The sequence below is a fragment of the Prunus avium genome, chromosome 8 (assembly GCF_965620075.1).
Source record: "Prunus avium chromosome 8, drPruAviu1.hap1.1, whole genome shotgun sequence".
Taxonomy (NCBI): Eukaryota; Viridiplantae; Streptophyta; class Magnoliopsida; order Rosales; family Rosaceae; genus Prunus; species Prunus avium.
The window spans coordinates 25,209,147-25,224,738 of NC_142291.1; positions in this window are offsets into that span (position 1 = coordinate 25,209,147).

Consider the following 15,592-nt stretch of genomic DNA (forward strand, 5'->3'; position numbering starts at 1 on the left):
ATAAGTTGTGCTCATGGTACGTGGCAAGGAATGCACATAATAATTTAAAAGATAAAGAATTGGTACGATCATTTCAAGTATATCTTTGAGAACCAATTACAGTCGATGAGTTTGAAAAGAAATGAGAGTTTTTGAAGGACAGAGTTACTATACATAAACAAAAAGATGGCTACAAATGATGTATGCAAAACAAGATGCGTTGGCGAAATCACTCCTTATACCCAAAATTTTCGGTGGTATGTATACTACTCAATGTGTGGAGTAAATGAACAAGTTTGTAAAAGATTATTTGAGAAAATGCGTTAAGTTGTTTGAATCCATACCATCGAAAACAGTCAAAGAAAGTGCGTACAACAATACTGAAAAGTCTTGAGCAACATACTTCCCAAATTTACACACATAGCTGCTTTTTATTGGTATGTAACAAGATCAATGCTTCGTTAGCACTCATTTATGAAAAAATAATCTATAATTTCGGAGGACGGTTGTATATTTTAGTGAAATACAATGAACCGCAAAATAATTGGAGTTGTGTGTACCTTGGCGGGAAAGATGTTCAAATAGAGTGCAACTATTAGAAATATGAAAGCGAAGGCATCCCATGTTGCCATTTGCTTTATGTGATGAAGTGGGAACATGTTATGGAAATTCCTTCGTCACTTATAATGAAGTGATTGACAAAAACTGCCCGAATAGACATTGGATATACATTTATGTTAGAAAGTGGACGCACAGAGGTTGTACAAACCACGAGATACAAAAGTTTAAATTGTATATTGTCAACAAAGTATGTTTGTATACATCAAAGAGCACATATGAGTATAGTATTATTCATAAAATTTTCTTATCAAAATAAATTAATGTTCAAAAGGTTTACGCTTCACTGCTTCAAGGCTTACGCCTCGCATAACGCGACTAAAACGCCTTGCATCAACGCCTCGCCTTTCAAAGCATTGGTACAAATATTTGTGTTCCAACTTATCTCGGAGCTTGGTGTTTTGAAGGGAAAGTTAAGCAAGGCCTTTTTGTTATCACCAAAGAGAGAACATATTTACAACATTAGGGTACTTAACAGAAACTCTAATGGAAATATGTCACATAGTGACTTTTTCAAGACGATGATATATTAAACTTTTGATGCCTCAACATAAAGCATCATTGAATTCCTTGTTGATGAACCATTTTCAGAAGAACTATAGATTAATATCTCACTAAAGTGCATTCACACACACAAACGTAAATAACATATGAGTTCAAAGCAAAGAGAATACAATTAATACTTCTTTTCCATATACTTTTAGTCTACATAATTTTAACCGAAATTCTGAGATCTCAACACCCAAGTGTTCTTTCATATAATACCAACAACCTTGAAGCTAACTTCAGACAGAATTGGATCGCCTTCGTGTTCACCTTTTTCTTGCAGGGCTTGACCCTCAATTTGATCAAGTCCAGGGGGAAATCTTGCTCAAAGATCCCAAATTAGACCTTGACCAAACCTTTGCATATGTACATCGTGATCCTCAACAACAACTGACCATGGCCAGTACTCCAGACACTGCGATCCTGGCCACTCAACGTCCACGGGGCCCTCCGCCCTATGCCGATGGCGCTTCTCTGACTCGAGTCACAGGCTCTTGTCCGGAGCACAAATGCATTCGCTGTGGTGGCAGCAAACATACCAGTGCTGGTTGTTTTATGAATGATCATAGAGACTTCTCCTTTAGAGACTCCTCTAGCTTGTTCACTTTTTCCTTCAGGACAACCACATCTGTGTCATGCATAAAAGACTGCAAAGCAGCCCTAGCCGCACCAACTGGTCCGAGCGTACCCACCATATATATTGCTTTCGTGGTGCCTATCACAGCATCAATGGTACCGTATCTATCTCTTACCCTCTCAAATGCTCTTATGGGCATTGGTGGTTTAGAGAAAAATCGCTTTAAAAAAAAGGTCATCTTGGGTTGTGTAAAACCAGGCCCTAGGCTCTAAAAGCCTACAGAGGGGGGGGGGGGGGGGAAGTAGGCTAGAGGTCAAAGACCTACCAAATTAAATTTTAAGCCCAGCTAAGAATGAATAAGCGGAAACGTAAACACATGCACAACCATGGTGTTCAATTACTTAGCATATGCAGTGAGTTAAAGGAACTGACTGCATGAACTTGGATTGATACAGACAACACCACGAATTAATACAAACAACAACCCTTGTGATTTTGGATCAATACAGTACAACGCGTATTGATCCACGTTAGTGTGTGATCGGTTCATAATTGTATATTATTTCTTACCCTTCTAGCTTATGATTTGGTTATGTTTTTGAGTTAAACTTGTGCTTTTAATCCTTTTTGTGTTTATCTTTCAGTTCATTGAGCTTTAGGTAATAATGAGGGCTTTGGATAGTAAATGATGCAATCCATGCATGTTAGGGCCTAATTTGGATGAATGGATGAAGAGCTTAAAGACAAACTCAATTTTGGCTACAGTCCCCTGCCAGCTCAGTTTCGTAGGTCATATTGCAAGCTTTGTTTCAGCAACCTACATAGCTCGGATGAGGCCACATTCTTCATGAAAGTTGTTCCAATGGGTGTGTACTATAACATATCCAAAATTCAGCCCCATTGGATAAATATGGAGTCTGTTACCTAGCAAACACAGAGCCATGCTCAGGATGGATTTTATCAGCGCGCAAAATGAGTTAGCAATTTATTTTGGCCTTAACTTCCTCCTCCGACCTTGGATTGGCCCAAATGATATATGGCTGGAAAGAAGACATTCTGAACTTCAAGTTTGAGTGCTTAAAGTCTTAATTTGCTTAAGGGAAGCCCAAGTCGTAAGCCCTTGAAGTTGCTGGTCATGCTGACCTCAGGATGAGCTATTATTTCTGGTTGGAAGCTTGGTCATGGTGACATGAAGATGAGCTAGGGCTGCTGGTGGGATTTATTAGTGAAGTGCATCAACCATTTCAGATTTTATAATGGAAGTGTTGTATGCATTAGTGAAGTGCATCAACCATTTCAGATTTTATAAAACAAGTGTTGTATGCATTAGCCATACTTAATTCAGATTTTCAGCTTCCTTAGGCCTATATATAGTGAGGTTTCCCAAGCTTGTAAACACACCCCAAGGGGGGGAGCTCTCAAACACTTCTCTAGAGCTCCCTTCCCTTCTCTCCCTCAAATTCTCTTAGTTTTCCTTTCTAGTTCTCAATTCTAGCTTTCCTTTTGCTTCTTAGTTGTAATTTATTTTTCATTATGTAAATTCTTTTCTTTAGTTTCAAGTTTGATTAGTTTCCAAGTTTCAATTATGGTTCATGTTCTTATTCATTATGCTTATAAGTTAATATGCTAGTTTGAATGATTGATCACCATTTAGGCTTGCATGTTAGCTATCTTGGTTTGAATTAAGAGTAGACACCATACTTTAATTCGAATTGAACTATGAATAGGAAGAGTATGTATGGACATTCGACAACAGGGATTAGATACATGCTTGGTTGTTTAAATTGTTCTTCTATGCTTAATGGGTTCCTAATGCTTAATTTTAGGTTAGACAACAAATGATCAAATTAGGGAATTAGGAACACAAGGTTATGACCACACACCATGGCTTAATCATACATTAGCTAGAATCAATCCGTTAATCTAATTGAACTTGGGAACTTATCTGCTTGAGTTAGTTATTTTCTTTCTTCCTTGTTTTATTTATTTCCCTTCTTTTTCATTTCTGTTTTGTGTAGGGAAAATGAATTGAATCATTCAATCACCAATCCTCGTGGGATCGACCTCGCACTTACATACGCTATACTACCGAACGGCTCGTGCACTTGCGAGTATCACAAGTTGAGGATGCAACTGAATCAATTTTGGTGCAGCTGTATCTACGCAACAAGTTTTTGGCGCCGTTGCCGGGGATTGGCAACATAGTTTGGTTCTATTTCTTTTCCCTACTTGTTTTATTTTTATTTTTCATTTTCATGTTTTTCTAGACAATTTCAAGTTTTAAAGTTAATGACGTTAATGGACAAGTTGTGTTTGTAGTCCAACAGAAAAGGACAATTGCCCAACAAGCAAGAGAACTGGGTTTAAGTCCCAGCTTACACAACCCATTGGTGCTTGTTGCTTTGAAGCATGGAATTGGATGTGTGTTGATTTTCCTTTTCATTTTAGTTTTTATTTCCTAATCCTTTTAATTCCATTTCAAGTTTGTGTGTTTGTTTTAGCAATTTATGATAGCTTAATAAAAATGGAGAGAGATGGCAACCTCAATCATAAGAATGGGAAGTGTGGAGCAATGAGAGAAGTCGCGACCTCCAAGTGCATCACATTCGACCTAATCGCTTCAAGGGGGAGCATTTCAATCCTTTCTCTTCTTTGAATTATGTTTATTTCCGTCATTGTTTTTACCTTTTGGTCCGCGTTGAGTTCTTTGTTTTTCTGTGCTGAATCCAACCATATAAAGAACGTGAAATTTGGACTTACGGTTGGAAAGTTATAGCCTAAAAACTGAACACAGGTCGAAGCTGAAAAACAGAGAAACGAATCTGTCCAAATGGTGATAAACGGGTGATAGAAAGTGCTGTTTGTTTTTTTTTTCTTTGGTTTCTTGGTTTGTTTCTTTTAGTACAACAATTTATGTTGTTTGTTTGAATTTGTTTACAGTACTTAGTTCATTTTTCTTTATGGTTTGTTGTTTCATTTTATCTTAATTTGTTTTTATTTCTTATCTTAAAAATCTTAAAATAAAAAAAAAAAAAAATTTCATATGAGCCGACTTATGGTAACCCCAGTGAGCACTTCCGTTAATACAGTGTCTAGGAGTTCTTTAGGCGACACCTTCGGTGTCTAAGAAGTTTGGGTTTTAAGCGGGACCATTGTGACCCCTCCAACCTTCCCGGATCCCCTGGCTGTGTTTTCTGAGGCCCTTAACTGGTCATCCGTGAGTTGCTTGTATATTGTGTGTTTTTAAATTAAGTTTTTTTTATTTTCTTTGTTTTCTTTTCTGTTGAGTCTTTGTTTTTGTTTTGTTTCTGTTTTTGTGTTGTTATGTTAGTTTATTTATTTATTTACGTGGTATGGTTAGTTAGTTTATTTCTGAGTATTAAAACACTTTTTTATTTCAAACATTGCATAAAAAAAAAACAAAACAAAACAAAACAAAACAAAAAAAACAAAATAAAAAACAAAATTAAAAAAAAAAAAAAAAAAACAATTATAAAAAAAAAAAAAAAAAACATCATCATCATCATCTTCATCATCATCTTCTTCATCTTCTTCATCTCCATCATCATCATGGCTTGCCTCTATTTTCTCGCACTTGTAGAATCTGCAGCAGCTCCACATGGTCCTCATTTTTTCTCTGCAGTGCTTCCACGTGCTGATTGGCACAGTAGAGCCGCTTCTGCAAGTCCGCCACCATAGCCTTCAAGGAAGCTATTTCCTCGCTCATCGCGGCACACTCCCTTGTCCTCGCCAGTAATCGCATGCCCAAATTGGTAGCCGAGACCGCGTGGAGCACAGTTAAATTGTGGGACTCCTCCACCGCTGCCTTGTCAGACCTCTGTGCCACATGCAGATGATCTGTCGGTGTGAGCTTGCTGCCAATCATGCCTCCCAGCAGCGCTGCTCTGTTCGGCATTGCCTCAGAAAAGTTTGGTATTATCTCAGCAAAGTTTGAGGCCGTGCCGTGATGATATGTAGAGTTTGGAAAGACAGTGTTTGGAGGAGCCCTTGTCTGGGCATTCGGTGGTGCAAGTGAGAGCTCAAGGTTGAGATCATCATGGTGAGTGCATGAGGATGCCATTTGTTTTGCTTCTGAATTTTTTTTATGTTTTTCCTTGAGTTGCAGGAAGAAATGCTGGGTATCATCCGCTTGCAGAGGTGTGGTTTAAATAGACATATGCTGATGAGAGAGAGCCAACACCATTTCGGATTTCCCGGGCATGCTCGACCTAATCGCTTCAAGGGGGAGCACCTTTACTTTACTTTTCTTTTTTTTTTTTTCTCCGTGTTTTCTGGTGTTTAATGTTTTTGCCCGTTACTTTTATTTTCTAGAGCTTTGTGTTTTTGCTTTTCCCTTTCGGCTATCATCTTTAGTTTATTTTAGTTAGGGAAATGTGTTTTCTTTTCCGTTTGTCGTCTTTGTTTTATTTTAGTTGGGAAGTGTGTTTTCTTTTTCTTTTCTTTTTTTTCTTTCTGCAACCTTACTCTTTTATTTCCGAAACAAAATAACGAAAATACAAAAACAACAAAATAAAATAAAAACAACAATAATGCAGTAGGAAATCATTTCTTCTCGGTGCTTGGTGTCTCGACCATTGGAGCTTTGAGTTTGGCCCTCTGGCTGTCCTCTTCCGGGGCTTCACGCACAGCTTCTTGGGGCTCATCACTTGAGCTCCCAAAGATCGCAATCTTAGCTTGAGCGTAACTACTCTCGCGATCTGCTTGTTTGCGTTTACCCGATCTGTCTAGGTCTTCCAGCTGTTTTCGCATGTCGCGAGAGTACAACTCTACCATCTTTGATAGGTTTTTATTCTCGTCCCGCAATACTTCTAGCTGGTGTCGATTCACCTCCACTATCCTTGACCTCTCCCTTTTCAAGCTTTTTATAGCACTCTGACACTCCTCAACCATACTTCGCTCCGCCGCCAACTGACCTTTCAGTACCTCTACCTCATGGGACTTCGCAAGTAGGCGATGACCCAAACTTGCGACTGTTGCCGTACTCTGCACGCTCAGTGCCAGGGCATCGCTCACGACCCGGTTATCATCCCTTGTCCCCAGAACACGTATATCTTTAGGAGTCACTAAATTTCTAGCCACTCCAATGGCAACATCGTTGTCCAGGAGTATTGAGTCAGTTACTGTCACAGGCCCCCGTGCGGAAGCAAAGTAGGGCATCCATACTGGTGCCGCTGCTTGGCCTCGTGTCTGAGTCGGTGGAGCTAGGTTGAGATCCAACGAAAATGGGTAGTTAGAGGCCATTTGATTTCTCACTCTCTTTTCTTCTTTCTTTCTTTTCTCTTTTGTGTGTTTCTGAGTTTGCGTTTTTTTCACCCTTTCTTATAGACTTAGTCTTTGACAAACCCTAGCCATTACAGCATCTGAGCATTTTCTGAATCTCCAGCATTCCTTGAGTCCCACAACCTTCTCGCCTTCCAACCATACCCAACTCATTTATCACGACGTGTCTTTTCTGAACGAACGCGTTCAGTAAAGTCTTCGCGCCTTTCCATGAGCCCGTAATTTTTGCTTGTGGAGTCTGCGGCGCCTCTATGCGTCGACACGTGTCTCGCCCTGTCTGTTGGTCCCTTACACTGAACCGAGACATCATGACCCATGTTAAAATCCCGCTCTTTGTGTTGCTAATCACGGTTCGATAGTTTGTTTTTACAAAACTAAATAATAATAAAAAGCCGGAAATGTAAACAAATTGTGGGTCGGGTTTCACTTTAGTTTGGGTTTCAAAGTGGGTTAAATTCACCGTGGTTTGTGTTTCGAAATTGTGGGCTTTGGGCTTCAAAATTTTTTTGGGTTTCAGAATTGTGTGATTAGGGTTTACTGTTTCTTTTTTTTTTGTTTGTTTGTTTGTGTTGTAATTTTTATTTTATAATTATTTTGTTTTTCTTTTCTTTTGTGATTTTGTGATTTTTTTTTATTTGCTTTAATACCTTTCATTTGTTGTTATGACATTGTTTGTGGCTAATTTTTAAACATTGAGGACAATGCTCATTTCTAGGTTTGGGGGTATTGGAGTTTAGCAAGTAAACTTGGTTTTTCTTAAAATTTTAAAAAAATAAAAAATAAAAAATTTTTAAATTTCTTTCTTGTTTTGAATCTTGTTTTGTTTAGTCACTTTCTGAACACATTTGATGAGATTGTGATAAATGTTGCATGACTTAAATAAAAAATTGAATTTTATTTTTTTTTTATTTTTTTTTTTCCTTGTAAATTTTTATTGTAAAAAAATAATAATTAATTAATTAATTAATTTGGCATCGTTCTAGCATGACATGTTCGAAACCTTCTTTGCACTTGCCATTTGTTTCATAATTTTCCAATTAAAGGATTTGCATGATCTAAAGAATTGTATGAATCATAAATTAGACTTATTTAACCAACTATATAAAGTGAGCTTTTGAGCCTTGTACTTCAATTCATGAGTGTTATATACATACTCTTATTTTCTTGTCATCAAAGTTGTTGATCTCATTATTCATTGATTTGGTTGAACACTTAAAAGTCATTCATTCTTATGCAATTTGATTTCATGACATTTAAGAAGTGATATTAAGGCCCTCTTTGGATCGTTTGTGCCTTTCAAGCTAACCTTATGCATGCTTAAGCATGATTTTCCATTGTTAACCATTTTGAGCCTACATGTAAACCTTTTCTTTCATTTTACCAATTATATTTCCTCACCTTAGCCCGAAAAACAAGAATTTACCTTTATAAGGAACTCATGAGCTCTAATTCGGATGTGTTTTTCATGCTAAGTTTGGGAAGGGATATTACATAAAGAAAAAAAAATTCACTCAATTGGTGAAAGAAAAGAAAAGAAAAGAGAAAAAATTGTGATAAACTCGTGGTTGAATGAAATTTCATTTTTGGGTTTCATTTTTGGGCCTTCTAAATAAATTGGTGTTTGTTCAATTCAAGGAAAGGAGTATGAATAATTGTAAATGAAGGTATAAGGAGTTTTGATCGTGTAAAAGAAAAAATTCTAATCGTGATGATTCGAAGTCTTGTAAACAATTGTTTTATGCTCTTATATTTTGAGTTTCTTGGACTTTGTTTTATCCATACCCTTCATTTCTTACTCACCTTACACCCTTGGCCCCATTACAACCTATGCTAAAGACCTAAATTGATCTTAAATGTCATATGGTTGAATTGCATGCATTTTCTTACTTTTAAGTGTTTGGCATCCGTCTTGAGATCATATTAATGCAAGTTCTTCATCTTTCTATTTCGAGTTAAGTCTTTATGGTTTAACTCTAATCTCATGTTTATAACTGAGTGTTGCATTATAGCCCTCTTCTGAGTGATTCATTTGTGAGAGGACAACTTTGGTGAGATTTGAAGTTGAATTTGTGCTTTGTATGATTTTTGAAATTGTGTGAAAACTAAGATTGGGGAATTTGTTACATTTGGCTATCACACTACCACACTTTGAGCATGTTGTGTTTTGAACTTTGCCGCCTTGTAAATAATTTCTAAAATTGAGTTTTTATTGTTAAAATTTTTGAGTCATGTGCATGAGTCATTTCTCTTTAGAAAATGTTCGGAAAGATTGTTTTGAGTTGTATTTTTATTTCTTTTATTTTTGTTTTTGTTTTTGTAATTATTTTTGTTTTGGTTTTTGTTTTTGTTTTTGCTTAAGGACTAACAAATCTATTAAGTTTTCTAACTACTTTGTTTTACAGAGTCAGTAAAACGTTTGTGGGTATCGTATCTGTTAAACCCTCAGGAGACACAACTCCTCCTACTAGGGATGCCTAGAGGTTTAAAGGCTTGTTGCATATGCTAAATGCAATCGAGTTACCTACGAAAGTGGTTTAGTTAACTTCTAGTTTTGTTTTTAACTTTGTTTTGTGTTGTTTTGCTCGAGGACTAGCAAAATCTAGGTTTGGGGGTATTTGATCGGTTCATAATTGTATATTATTTCTTACCCTTCTAGCTTATGATTTGGTTATGTTTTTGAGTTAAACTTGTGCTTTTAATCCTTTTTGTGTTTATCTTTCAGTTCATTGAGCTTTAGGTAATAATGAGGGCTTTGGATAGTAAATGATGCAATCCATGCATGTTAGGGCCTAATTTGGATGAATGGATGAAGAGCTTAAAGACAAACTCAATTTTGGCTACAGTCCCCTGCCAGCTCAGTTTCGTAGGTCATATTGCAAGCTTTGTTTCAGCAACCTACATAGCTCGGATGAGGCCACATTCTTCATGAAAGTTGTTCCAATGGGTGTGTACTATAACATATCCAAAATTCAGCCCCATTGGATAAATATGGAGTCTGTTACCTAGCAAACACAGAGCCATGCTCAGGATGGATTTTATCAGCGCGCAAAATGAGTTAGCAATTTATTTTGGCCTTAACTTCCTCCTCCGACCTTGGATTGGCCCAAATGATATATGGCTGGAAAGAAGACATTCTGAACTTCAAGTTTGAGTGCTTAAAGTCTTAATTTGCTTAAGGGAAGCCCAAGTCGTAAGCCCTTGAAGTTGCTGGTCATGCTGACCTCAGGATGAGCTATTATTTCTGGTTGGAAGCTTGGTCATGGTGACATGAAGATGAGCTAGGGCTGCTGGTGGGATTTATTAGTGAAGTGCATCAACCATTTCAGATTTTATAATGGAAGTGTTGTATGCATTAGTGAAGTGCATCAACCATTTCAGATTTTATAAAACAAGTGTTGTATGCATTAGCCATACTTAATTCAGATTTTCAGCTTCCTTAGGCCTATATATAGTGAGGTTTCCCAAGCTTGTAAACACACCCCAAGGGGGGGAGCTCTCAAACACTTCTCTAGAGCTCCCTTCCCTTCTCTCCCTCAAATTCTCTTAGTTTTCCTTTCTAGTTCTCAATTCTAGCTTTCCTTTTGCTTCTTAGTTGTAATTTATTTTTCATTATGTAAATTCTTTTCTTTAGTTTCAAGTTTGATTAGTTTCCAAGTTTCAATTATGGTTCATGTTCTTATTCATTATGCTTATAAGTTAATATGCTAGTTTGAATGATTGATCACCATTTAGGCTTGCATGTTAGCTATCTTGGTTTGAATTAAGAGTAGACACCATACTTTAATTCGAATTGAACTATGAATAGGAAGAGTATGTATGGACATTCGACAACAGGGATTAGATACATGCTTGGTTGTTTAAATTGTTCTTCTATGCTTAATGGGTTCCTAATGCTTAATTTTAGGTTAGACAACAAATGATCAAATTAGGGAATTAGGAACACAAGGTTATGACCACACACCATGGCTTAATCATACATTAGCTAGAATCAATCCGTTAATCTAATTGAACTTGGGAACTTATCTGCTTGAGTTAGTTATTTTCTTTCTTCCTTGTTTTATTTATTTCCCTTCTTTTTCATTTCTGTTTTGTGTAGGGAAAATGAATTGAATCATTCAATCACCAATCCTCGTGGGATCGACCTCGCACTTACATACGCTATACTACCGAACGGCTCGTGCACTTGCGAGTATCACAAGTTGAGGATGCAACTGAATCAATTTTGGTGCAGCTGTATCTACGCAACAGTGTGCTGAAGTCATTTGAACAGAATGCAGCAAGTACAACAATGACAACAAGAATATAAACATACACAAGGATTTGTTGACCCAGAAAACCCAAGTGGGTAAAAAACTGGGAGCACCAAGCTAGGAGAGATCCAATATGCTCATTAAGAAATACAAGGAAAAGAAGGAAGACATAGCTCAATCTATCACCTATAGGCAGCTTCAATCACCCTTACAGCAAGCACCAATTCCTTTATCTCTTAGCAGCACATCCTCTCAAGAGCACCAAGCTCAAGTTGCATCACTACTAGAAAAACAGCCATTACCCACTGATTATCTAGATACAAATACATAAAAGTAGTTTTTGATTTATTTTTGGAAACTAATTCTCCCATTGTGCCTATTAATGATATTTGGGATAGATTTTGGTGTGTAATAGAAATAAAGTGATTTTCATTTTTTTCCCTTCATATTTGGGCCTTTTATCAGTCCCAATTTGTCAAACAAGCTCGGCTCCACTCACAAATCAGCCAAGCTTTGGCTGGCTTCCCTTTTTTTGTTTTGCAAACTGGCTTCCTTCCTCTTCACTCAGCTGCCTTGGCGTTTTGCCTTCAATTGGATACTGACTTCTTTTTCTAGTCTCTTCCATTTATAAACTCTTTTCCTACAGAAACTAATGTTTAACCGTGAAACAACATATTAGAACTTTAAAAAACCTTATTGGCTGCATAAGTACTATTTCCAGCTGATTTCAAAATACGAAATTTCAAATAGGCGGGAGAATGTCTCTATAAAACCCAAGAACCTTTAGTTTGATATGAACATGCATGAACCAGCTCCTCTACAAGATATTTTTTTCTTCTTGTTGGTCGGTCTTTATGAAAGATCTATGTTTCAATTTCTTTCTAGTTCTACACAAGGTGTTTTAAAAAGTGGGTGACATTCTTTGCATGCAAAAATACTATACTTTACCTACATTCCAGATGGTTTGATTGTTCTTTCTATAAATTCTTCAATGTTTTTTTCTTTGTCTGAGGAGGGGGGGTGATGTTAGATGATGATGGATGGAATTGGGGTCATGACATTGAATCTTTTTGGCTATTTTCTTCCAAAATCTCTTCTTTTTCTTTGGGTTATCCCATCTTTCTCTCTATATATCTATCCCCTGTCTTGCACAATGAAAGAAAACATATGCTTTTTCTTTTGTAGGGAAAGACAAGACTAGATGAGGATCAAGCATCAAATATAGAGTGACTTGGATATGTTTTTGTTGTCGACTTTTGAAACTGTTCATTGGACTATTCTCTTGAGTAGGCTAGATGAGAAGACCATCAATCTACAAAATAAAATGGTTGGAACAGAGCAGATGAGAACCAGCTCCTCCAGCCTCCACAATAGAACGTGCTAGAGTTTTCCAGTTGATCAAACCTTGAGGAATTAAATATAGTACAATAAGTTAACCAGCCCCACAAATTGTATTTCACAATTACAGATTATTAAATAAAAATCAATATTCAAAGTGCATATTAATTTCAAGTTTTCAAAGTAATGGGACTGATGGCATACTGATATGAGATGATGCATATTGATCTGTATTGGTTCATCAGTACACAATTGCATACTGATATATCATGATGCGTCTCTGATAAGGTAGACAACATTTCAAATAAAAATCGAAATTGATGGCTTTAAGTGTATTACATAAATGATAGGGTGTTATTAAATGGGTACTCATACAATGGGGACTGATATTGAACCAACATGAACTGATATATTTTTGCGTTTCTAAGGGAGAAGATACTAAAACTCAGATCTGTCTTATTTGAAGAGTACACAATTGCAAACTGATATGTCATTATTAGTGCCTAATATAATAGACACCATTCCAAATATCAGATCCCAAGCTTGAAGCCATTGAACATGGCTTAGCTTAACTCAAAGGGCTTGTATCTTAAAAGGTATTTATTTAATGGAAAATAGGAAAGGACTGACTCAATAAATGGTACCCAAAAAACAATAGCAACCCCAAACTAGGATACTGATTTAAAAATAGTGGCTGCATAGTCTCTATTAGTTAATGGAGACAATTTATTGTCTCAAAACTTAACTTAGGGGACAAATTTGGATCAGTACATAGTGTGTGTTTTTTTAGTAGTGCATATGTATGAAGTGAGTTATGGTTTCACATATTCATCTATCTCAATCACAAAGTATGATTGAGCTAGACAAATGAAACCTAAGTGTTGTGATGATTAAACTAGAAATAATGAACTTGAAGCATATAGTTTAAATCAACATAACAACAATGAAACAATAAACTCAACCGAAATCAATGTGAATGTACTTGGAGGAAATTAATGTGTATGCAATCATACTCATACTCTCAAGTAATTAACAATGGCTGAGACAATAAAATAGTTTTTGAATGCTCAATAACAAATATAAAATGTTTCAAAAACATAGAACCGGTTCTGCATCAAAGATGCAGATTTTCTGTTTTCACATGACTAGCATGAGTGGTTCTTGAGGAACTTAGAAATGGTTTTTCAAGGATAAGAAATGAGAAGCAAAAACCGTTTCAAACACAAGTCCTCTCCTCTCCAGCCGATAGGTATAGAATATATATAGAGAAGTCATTAAACACACTTGTTTGTTTAAAGCCATAGACAAAAGAACTTAACAAGTTAACGGCTCCAAAAACCAAAACAATATAAGGAATTGTTTTATACTTTTTGGAGAACATGTGGGCAGACAAGGTATGGAGAGGAATAAAGAAAACATGGGAGTGTTTGAGCAAAGAGCCGTTGGATTCTTCAAGAAATAAGCATGGGAAAGAAATGTAATAATCATCCCATGCTTTTGTTAGAAACACATGCACATGGACTCTTCAACACAATGATATAAAAAACATGGGTGTGTTTCTTTAAAACCAAGAGGAGCCGCACAAGGTAATTGAACAAAGAGAAGAATCAATATAACAACATCCCATCACTTTAAAAAGGTGGAGACAAGAAAACATTTTGTAAGGAGCAAGAGTATGGGTTAATTAAACAAACAAAAGACATGCTCTCTACAATATATTATGTTATAATATATTATGTCTCCACACACAAATTAACCAATCTCCACACACACACCCGTTGGGCTAAGGAGGAAACCTTCAACAAGGAATGAAGAAGGACAGAACAAAGAAATCTGCCAACATCATGAAAACAGACGCAACATGGATTAATACTTTCATAGAAAGTATTAATACAAAGAACAGACAGCAGCATGAATGTACGTTGGATCAATCCAAGTGAATATGGATTAATCCAAGTGAACAATGCAAATGATTTTACCTTTGAACTGCAACCAGGAGACATGGAAGCCCTTCAACCCACACTAATTCTAACCTAGAATCTAGTTAATATTACAAGGGTTTGTTGGTTTAAGAGAAGAGCCAAAATACAATATTGGTTCAAATAAGAACCTTACAATCTCCCCCTTTGGCCTTTTCTTAAACAAAAAACCAAATTACAATTCAAAGACTAACTCATCTAAAACTATCAAAAGACATTGATAGAACATGGAACCTGCACAAGCTTCACAAGAAGGATTAAAAGATTTCAATTATAAGGTTCCAAAAATAAACAAAGATTAGTCAACAGAATTGCAATTTTTCTCCCCCTTTTTGTCTTAGAAAAGACAAAGGGAGAAACAACAAGATCCAAATAAGATCTCCCCCGCAAATGAAGCATCTTCCTCATGTCAAAGCAACACTCAATGTGCAATAATAGAAGATAGCAAAAGCAAGGGGTAAAACATTAAAATCAGTGAATGAGCATGCAACCAACACAAGTGTGAACCAATAAGATCATGTCAAAGATAAACTTGAAGGTTGCAAAAGAGAACGATTAAAAGCAACATGGAGTTGCTCCCCCTCAAACACAACACACGCCATAACAAACATGGCACTCTTACAACAAAAAACTTCCTTCCTTATTGAAACCGGTCAATAAGTAGGAAACCACACAAACATAAACATGCAACACATAATTTCATCATTTAAAAAGAATGCATGAGTCAGAGAGCAATGAGCTCTATCTCTTTCCATAGAGATGACTTAGAGTCGGATCTACACTAATTAAAATGTAGTGCCCGCTCTGATACCAATTGTAAAACCAAGCCCTAGGCTCTAAAAGCCTACAGAGGGGGGGGTGAAGTAGGCTAGAGGTCAAAGACCTACCAAATTAAATTTTAAGCCCAGCTAAGAATGAATAAGCGGAAACGTAAACACATGCACAACCATGGTGTTCAATTACTTAGCATATGCAGTGAGTTAAAGGAACTGACTGCATGAACT